The following is a 9,630-nucleotide window of genomic DNA, read 5'->3' as shown; positions in this document are numbered from 1 at the left end:
AAAGTGGGGCGTCATCACGACTTTAAATAAGTGTGTCTTTACCGCCACAGCAGAGGCTCCGCCGAACCCCTGAGACCGACCCATCGAATCCCTGGGGTTCCAGGTTAAGAACCACTGATCTAAGGCATAAGCATTTCCAGGGATGTACACATGTAAAGAATTACTTCTATTCTGCACAAATTAAACCTGGATAAACCTTTGTAATAAAAACTATGCTGCTCGATGGAAGGACATTGAAGTGGCTCTTATTTCGGATCCTCCTCTGCAGTAGGGCTGTGTTATTTTATTGATTCTATGACATTTATCGATATTTTTTCCTCCGAAAGTATTGAATTTTCATCCGCGAGTAAATCCTACTCAAATCCCTGGTGTTCCAACTGTCACTCTGCTCACTGCCCATCCTCACCTCCATTCACGTAATAGGGAGCAATTAGGTCATCCAGCCACTAGAGTCAGTTGTAGAGCATTTCTCTCAAGTTACCCGCCTAGATACTTGATTTACACAGAAGAAATGCAAGCAAGGAGATTCAATGTAATGGTGGCGAACATCACTCCAGCACCTCTTGCTTAAAAGCAGATGTGTGGGAGCACATTGACTTCGAAAAGAAGGAAAGCAACTTTCTGAATAAAACTGGTGGTCTGCAAGCTGTGTCACACAAATGTTTAATACTCGGGAAATTCCACCAACCTACAAGCCCGCCTGAAACGTCACGCTAGCCGAGGAGCCCATGAAGCTACGCTGTGACCCAAAACAAATTATGTTGGACAGTGATGGCAGGTGCTTCCATAAGTTACAATCTACTTCTCCGAGGTCACAAAAGATTACCGAGATGACCTGTCAGGATTTGAGAAGCTACCTGGTGGTTGTTAACACAGGTTTCAGGCGCATGGTGAACACGATGGAGCCCCAATATCAGACCTCGCCCCATGAACACCTCTCCAAAGTATGCGTTCCCAGGTTGTATGCCCAGACAAAGGCACATGTCAAAGCCTCCCTTGCCAGCACGGAGAGGGTTGCCCTGACGTGTGATGGGTGGACCTCACAAACAACAGAAGTTTATGTGACCATCACGGCTCACTTTATCAATGAGGAATGGGAGCTTGTGACCAAAGTCTTACAAATGCCTTAGAGCCACAATGGACAAAACCTGGCAGAAGACCTGAGGAAGGCACTCACAGAGTGGGGAATAACAGAAAAGGATTTTCACAGACAATGAATCATGTAAGAATATTGGCTTGATAATTAGTAAAAAGAGAAGGATCATCTTTCAGTAAGTGTCTATTTGCTATATCATTTCAGTTATGTACGTAAAAGTAATGTATTCTCAAAATAATGTATTTTAATAATAAAGTAATGTATTTTCAAAATACTACCTACTTGTTCTCAACACAAAAATACAGGATGTAACCAGTCGCATACTCCGACATGACATCCATGGGAATGGAAAACGGGATAATTAATAACCACCAGACTTATTCCCATGACACGTAAAACAATGTTGCTGTACTCGTGTAATTCATGTTCAATCTAGCACTGTCAGCTGTCCATAAGAGCGGTTTCCCACTGATGTCAAAGTCATGACAGTGCCAACCAATCAGCCGAGGGAAGACGGCAGGATACTCTTTGATTCCTGTTTCCTGTTAGATAGAGCAAAAACAAAAACATAAGACACTAAGTTTTTTTCCTGGCTTCAAGTTATTTACTTAGAGGATACCATCACTTTCTTTGGGGAAAGACTAAATACTGTATGTTAGAGCTATAAATGTATCCATAAATGCCCAGAAAAAAACAATAAAGGTTTTTTTTGCTTGCTACATAATCCTTTGTGCATGCATGCAATGAGACCATAAGATTTGTTTTTATTTGACTGTATTGAAGGCTGGTAAAACAATCAGCACTGAATTCAATTTAAAATATTTTATTTCTCCCTGCTGTTGAAGTTTCTTCAAAAGGTTCCTTGGAGATACTGATGTGTGTAGATAGAAAGGATGTCATCTGGTGATCAGCAGTCTACTCTGTCCAAACTTGAAAATCGCTTCACTGACTCTCTAGTCTAGTAAAGACTGGCTTTTCAAACAGCTGATCTTATCAAAGGCCTTTTTGTATAGTCCCATTTACCTTAATTTATCTGAAGTGTGTTTATGTCTGTCCACAGAAAAGGTCAGACCTCAAGTGGTATCCTCACAGATGGTCTTTTATGTCATTAACTGTAATTGTGTCTATATTTCTCTATACAAACTAGATCCATTTGTCTGGAAAAGTACCTGTAAGATAAGATGTTCCTTTACTAATCCCACAGTGGGGAAATTTACATTGTTACAGCAGTACAGAGGACAGAGCAGAACCAATATAAAAATCTATATATACAAAAAATACAAGTAAATGTAGAAATACTGAAACAGTATTGTATGAAATATAAAAATATAAGTAAATTCCAGGTGCTTAAGGTAGGCAGATAGGTGATGTAGCAGATCAGGTGATATAGATTGCCTTTGTCCATTGCCCCAGCAACTGTGACTCTGTGGGCAGTGTTGTAGTCAAGACCAACTAACCCGAGACCAAGAGAAGACCAAGACCAGAGTGTATTAAGACCGAGACAAGACCAAGACTTTTAGGATCTGAGACCAAGACAAGGCCAAGACCAGAGTGTTTCAAGACCGAGACAAGACTGAGACAAGACCAAGACTTTTAGGGTCCGAGACCAAGACAAGACCAAGACCAAAGTGTATCAAGACCGAAACAAGACCAAGACTTTTAGGGTCCGAGACAGAGTCAAGACCAACGCCTCGTGCTACATGACACGATAAAATGTGAAATATGATCAAAATTGCTTCTCAAATTGATCTGAAAGATTCACATTTCCATAAAAACGCCTAGATATTACATACTTAGAGCTGAAATAAATTTAACCAATATTATTGTTCTGCTTTGCTTCCATCTCTGTGCTACAATCTGCGGTGGTCTCATGCCAGCCCTAACAAGATAACACCCTGGGCGTTTTCCCACATCATTCATGTCAGAAATCACCACTGTCTGTACCATTAAACATAGCAATTAAGCCAATGCACTAAGTGTAAACAATGCTCAACTATGAACATTGACCAAGGAGCAACAAACCAAGCACAAGGCGCACACCGTGAGTGTTCTTGTCCTCTCTCCTGCTGCATAAAGCCAGGCAGCACACAGTGCTGTAATGTCTGCCACATGACAGGTGACAAAAACAATCAAAGAGCAATGCGCATGCTCTGCGTGCTTTCGTTTTTGCAATTTATTTATTTACTAATAAAATAAAATAATAAGAGCTACTGCAGTGTACGCAGAGCATTACAAGAACAAAGAACGTCTCTAAGTGAGGCTTCAGTCCTGTCTTCTTAGTTCAGAAAAATTGGATCGTTTGTGAATATCACATCACTATATTGCAGACTTTTGGACACAGTGTTGTCCCATATATGCCACACTTTAGTCAATACCTCCTCACAATAATTCAGTNTTACTCTTGAGGCATTGTCACCTACAGTCAAACTCAACTGGTTTAGCCTGTTCTTGTCTGATCACAGAAGCAAAGCGTTGTCAGCCCTAGTGAGTACTTGGATGTGAGACCAACTTGGAATTCTAGGTGCTGTAGGCTTTTTTTACTTCATGGAGAACAGAGTTTAGTCTATAAGCAAAAAATTAACAGTCAATCCAAGTGATCGACAGATATCGGGCTCATTGGTGATCGGTATCGGAATTGGCAGCACGAAAACCTGATTGGAGCATCCCTAATTGATAATATTTTTTACCTTTCAAATTTATGTCTTTTGTATTTTCTAGATGTCTACCATCATTAATGCTTGAGACTTCTTAAATGGATGGGCACATTTATTCAAGGGTCTAGTTAATGCATTGCACTTAAAATATGCCTAAGTGTTTTAGGACCAACAAAGTCTGATAAAAGAATTCCACACATCACTTGCACGAGGGACTGTCTGACCAAGTTCATGTGTCATGTCAGAGTAAGACTGGAGGCTTCTGTATGTTTATTTTTGTACTTCACTACATGAGCCTTATTCTCAAGATAATTCTGAAGTGATTTTGAGTTGTTGGTTTTTTTTGTATATTCTTAAAATCAATTTCAAAAGGGTTAGTATTTGTGATCACTGTTATCAAAATGATGCATGGACATCTTGGTTATTTTTAGTGGTAGTTGTTGCCATGCCATGTTTTTGCACTTCTGTTTGCTGTTGTGTTAACTGACATAAAGTATCACAGTTCACTTCTTAAGCTATGTGCATATCTTCAGTTCAGAGTAAAGGTGACATGTTTGTAGGTGGCAGGTGGCTGCAGCAGAAATAAACCTACTTAAATGTGCAAAATTGCTAATTCAGAAAATAATTTATGTCATTGTGATTATATATTTTTTATATCTACAAAAACTCACATCAATCTAAAACTAAAATGTCCGTAATGTTAATTGGGGACGTTAGATGTTGAATTTCAAGCCACTCTAGATTTTTATGGATTTTGATTACTTTGATAGGTAATGCGATAGCCACCTGGCAACATAAACAAAATTTTATACACAAATTCCAAGTTAAAGGACAAGTTTTAGTCTCATTATTTGTTTTTTTATTTATTTATTTTTTTTAATTTAAAAAGTCATTTCAAATGTGTTTTCCTGGGGTTTTTCTTGTAGAACAATGTTATTTTTATGTTTATTTTCTTGTTTGCTCAGTTTGCACTTTTTCCAAATTAGCAAAACAAAGAGCTAACACAGGTCTACGTAGGTACATTTCCATATGCTCATCTGCAACAGTTAAACAGTTTAAGAAGCCAAATATTTTATTGTGCATGCAGTAAAGATGGCTGTTCATATGTCGTGTAAAATTTATTTTCAACGTTTAGTCGTATGCTCTAGATGCATTTTAAAAAATAGAGCTAGGAGTTGGAGATACTGCAATGTGTATGAAAAACATTATTATGCGGTCCTCTATATTGGAACTATGTACATGTAGAGAGAGGGAAAAGACTTGCACACTTTATCCCTATGCCACTGCCACGCCCATATGTAGAAATTTCAATGAGAAATTCATATATGTTCAACTTTTTATAATTTTAAAGATTAAACCTTTTGTAACCCTTTTTTTCTATTTTTCTTACTATACGCAACCCTCTTAAGCATTTTTCTCCACCTCCACTTCCTCCATCTTCCCGTTTCTCCTCCCCTAGCTACCTTTCTCCCAGCAAGCCAGTGTCCCTTACATGTTAAAGCCTGTGTGTCCTGGTGTTTGATGTCAGTTAATTTGCTCCAGTGTTGACAGGTGAATGACAATTTGTGTGTGTGTAGTTACATATGCAGTTTCATAACAGTGCTTCTGTGCATGTCAGCATGAGCATGTTGGAGAACCTCTGGTCATGTACAACACAGACAGAAAGTGTATTATGCTTTTGTTTGGTGCCATTTGTTCATCTGTTTAAAATGTGAATTATGGCGCGCGTGCATTTGTGTGTGCAGGTTCTCAGGCCGTTCACGGAGGTATAATTGCCGTGTCTGAATTTGCTGCGCCGGATTACGGCAATTTACTCTCCCTGGAGCGCCGAGCTCTGTGGGAAAACCATAACCAAGTGTGTGTCTTTGTGTGTTTTTTAGCTCTGTGGGAAAAGTGTTGGTTCAGGAGACGGACACAATATAACCTTTTCTTCAACATGCAAATCCTTGGAGTCATTTAACCTTACAGACCAGAGCCCCAAACGGCTTTAACAATTGGAAGTCTTTGGCTCATTTTGAAGAGAGCAAAAGATGTCGAAGTGGATTTTAACCTTTGGGATTCACCTGTTCCAGATTCCTAGAAAGACTAAATGTATGTAACACCATGCTCAGTTACTCACAGTTTTAGGCAATTTAAAATCTCAAATGACCCAAAAATGTTTATCTTTGGTCTGTGGGTCAGTGATTACGGATTTTATGAGGATCTGGAATATGTCTAGCCTGCCCTTCGCCTTCTTGTGTAATCCTGTTCGATTTTCATCTCCCTTCAGTGCTCCAGTTGGGATTTCTCCCGTTGATTTTGATTTCTCCCCTAGAATTTAAATCGATCAGCGAGCAGAAGGAGAAGTTGTGAACAATGATGAATCATTCATCAAAGAAACCTGGACAATATGAGTTACAATATTTAAATATTCTTTGGGATTGATGAAGTATTTTCTGATTTTTCAGATAATTGTGAAGTCTAAGGAAAACTAAATATACTATGGCATTTTACTCTGTCCTCTTTACTTGGATGCCGTTAATAAAGTCCACTGTAAACAACTGCCTAAAGAAAAGACCTGATGAGGAGATACGGTCATGTGTGTAATTTAAAGGCGATCAGCTTCTGTTTTGGCCTACTTGGGAACGGCTACGCGTGTGTGCTTTTTGGGAAAACTGAAGTCGGTTATTTTACAGAAGAGTTATGGATTCAACATGGAATGACACAGAACTTATTTTTATCAAACTACTTTGTAAAACATGAAAGTCGCATCATTTGGCTAGATTCTTGGTGTTGTTTTGGATTAAAAGACGGTCCAGCTTATGTTCTCCCACCACATGAAAGTCTCCTTTCTTGGCAGTTCCTCCTCATTGCTCTTCCTACTTGAACCCCATTTCACCGCTGATCCCGAGCACTTATTCTGCTCAGCAGTCTGTCAGCCCTGCTGGATCTGGATCATTACCTGCACAAAGCCAATCCTAGCTTGTGTCTGTTGTTGGACACTAGGCCAGGCCATCTGTGTAGCCACGCTGGGCAGTCTGACCCTTTGGCGCCTGGTCCTGGTGAGTTGTTGAAAAGGCCATTGACAAACACTGGAGGAGAAAAGCCTACTGCTGTCTTGTGAGCACAAGCCTGAATGGTTTCCAGATCTCCTTGGACTCAGTTAGCGAAGGGTTTAGACAAAAGAGCAAAAGAGATGGACATTTGCAAATGTTTCCGTGTGTGTTTCCCCGGACATTTGTTTAAATCATATATCTTGTTAATGTATTCAGGACTTCCTTTGCTGTTCAGGTAAACACACACACACACACGCACACACACACACACACACAACACACACACACACACGCACACACACACACACACACCACACACACGCGCGCGCACACATGCTGGTACCATGCATGAATGATGAGCTATTAATGTGGCTGATAAGCCAACAATGCCAAATGATGCGTAATCTTGTAAAGTAATGCATCTTTTCCTCTTTTAGTGTTACCATAAATCAGTCCAGAGAGGTTCAGGGGGAAACGGCAGAACTGCAGTACCTGCCATTGACCAACCAACTGACTCTGTCCTTTACTTTTTGCTCTTTATATAGAACCGTTAGCCCAGCTAATAAGGCAAACTGACAACATCTAAGGCAGTGGTTCTTAACCTTTTTTGAGGTACCGAACCCCCCAGTTTCATATGCGCATTCACCGAACCCCTCCCCCCCCCCCACAGAAAATAATTTGCGGTATTCTGGTTTAGTAATGTAATTATATGAGTTGTATTACCACCCCCACGCCACTAGAGGCAGTACCAACCCCAAAAAGATGCGACAAAGGAGCAGATTTAGACTACAGAATTTGGTAAAAACGGTGAGCTTTATTGAAGTAATTAAAGACACAAGTTCAAATCCGTGCTGAGAGTGGAACTCCTTCAATAAGTGCTCCTCCGCAGCACTGATTGGCTAAGCAATGTAATGTGATCCTCTGGAGCAAGTGACGGCAAAGTGGGGCGTCATCACGACTTTAAATAAGTGTGTCTTTACCGCCGCGGCAGAGGCTCCGCCGAACCCCTGAGATCGACTCATCGAATCCCTGGGGTTCCAGGTTAAGAACCACTGATCTAAGGCATAAGCATTTCCAGGGATGTACACATGTAAAGAATTACTTCTATTCTGCACAAATTAAACCTGGATAAACCTTTGTAATAAAAACTATGCTGCTCGATGGAAGGACATTGAAGTGGCTCTTATTTCGGATCCTCCTCTGCAGTAGGGCTGTGTTATTTTATTGATTCTATGACATTTATCGATATTTTTTCCTCCGAAAGTATTGAATTTTCATCCGCGAGTATCAATACATTAAATCCTACTCAAATCCCTGGTGTTCCAACTGTCACTCTGCTCATTGCCCATCCTCACCTCCATTCACGTAATAGGGTGAGCGATTAGGTCATCCAGCCACTAGAGTCAGTTGTAGAGCATTTCTCTCAAGTTACCCGCCTAGATACTTGATTTACACAGAAGAAATGCAAGCAAGGAGATTCAATGTAATGGTGGCGAACATCACTCCAGCACCTCTTGCTTAAAAGCAGATGTGTGGGAGCACATTGACTTCGAAAAGAAGGAAAACAACTTTCTGATTAAAACTGGTGGTCTGCAAGCTGTGTCACACAAATGTTTAATACTCGGGAAATTCCACCAACCTACAAGCCCGCCTGAAACGTCACGCTAGCCGAGGAGCCCATGAAGCTACGCTGTGACCCAAAACAAATTATGTTGGACAGTGATGGCAGGTGCTTCCATAAGTTACAATCTACTTCTCCGAGGTCACAAAAGATTACCGAGATGACCTGTCAGGATTTGAGAAGCTACCTGGTGGTTGTTAACACAGGTTTCAGGCGCATGGTGAACACGATGGAGCCCCAATATCAGACCTCGCCCCATGAACACCTCACCAAAGTATGCATTCCCAGGCTGTATGCCCAGACAGAGGCACATGTCAAAGCCTCCCTTGCCAGCACGGAGAGGGTTGCCCTGACGTGTGATGGGTGGACCTCACAAACAACAGAAGTTTATGTGACCATCACGGCTCACTTTATCAATGAGGAATGGGAGCTTGTGACCAAAGTCTTACAAATGCCTTAGAGCCACAATGGACAAAACCTGGCAGAAGACCTGAGGAAGGCACTCACAGAGTGGGGAATAACAGAAAAGGATTTTCACAGACAATGAATCATGTAAGAATATTGGCTTGATAATTAGTAAAAAGAGAAGGATCATCTTTCAGTAAGTGTCTATTTGCTATATCATTTCAGTTATGTACGTAAAAGTAATGTATTCTCAAAATAATGTATTTTAATAATAAAGTAATGTATTTTCAAAATACTACCTACTTGTTCTCAACACAAAAATACAGGATGTAACCAGTCGCATACTCCGACATGACATCCATGGGAATGGAAAACGGGATAATTAATAACCACCAGACTTATTCCCATGACACGTAAAACAATGTTGCTGTACTCGTGTAATTCATGTTCAATCTAGCACTGTCAGCTGTCCATAAGAGCGGTTTCCCACTGATGTCAAAGTCATGACAGTGCCAACCAATCAGCCGAGGGAAGACGGCAGGATACTCTTTGATTCCTGTTTCCTGTTAGATAGAGCAAAAACAAAAACATAAGACACTAAGTTTTTTTCCTGGCTTCAAGTTATTTACTTAGAGGATACCATCACTTTCTTTGGGGAAAGACTAAATACTGTATGTTAGAGCTATAAATGTATCCATAAATGCCCAGAAAAAAACAATAAAGGTTTTTTTTGCTTGCTACATAATCCTTTGTGCATGCATGCAATGAGACCATAAGATTTGTTTTTATTTGACTGTATTGAAGGCTGGTAAAACAATC

This window comes from Poecilia formosa, unplaced genomic scaffold (assembly GCF_000485575.1).
Source record: "Poecilia formosa unplaced genomic scaffold, Poecilia_formosa-5.1.2 Scaffold121, whole genome shotgun sequence".
NCBI lineage: Eukaryota > Metazoa > Chordata > Actinopteri > Cyprinodontiformes > Poeciliidae > Poecilia > Poecilia formosa.
This window is presented reverse-complemented; position numbering follows the sequence as displayed.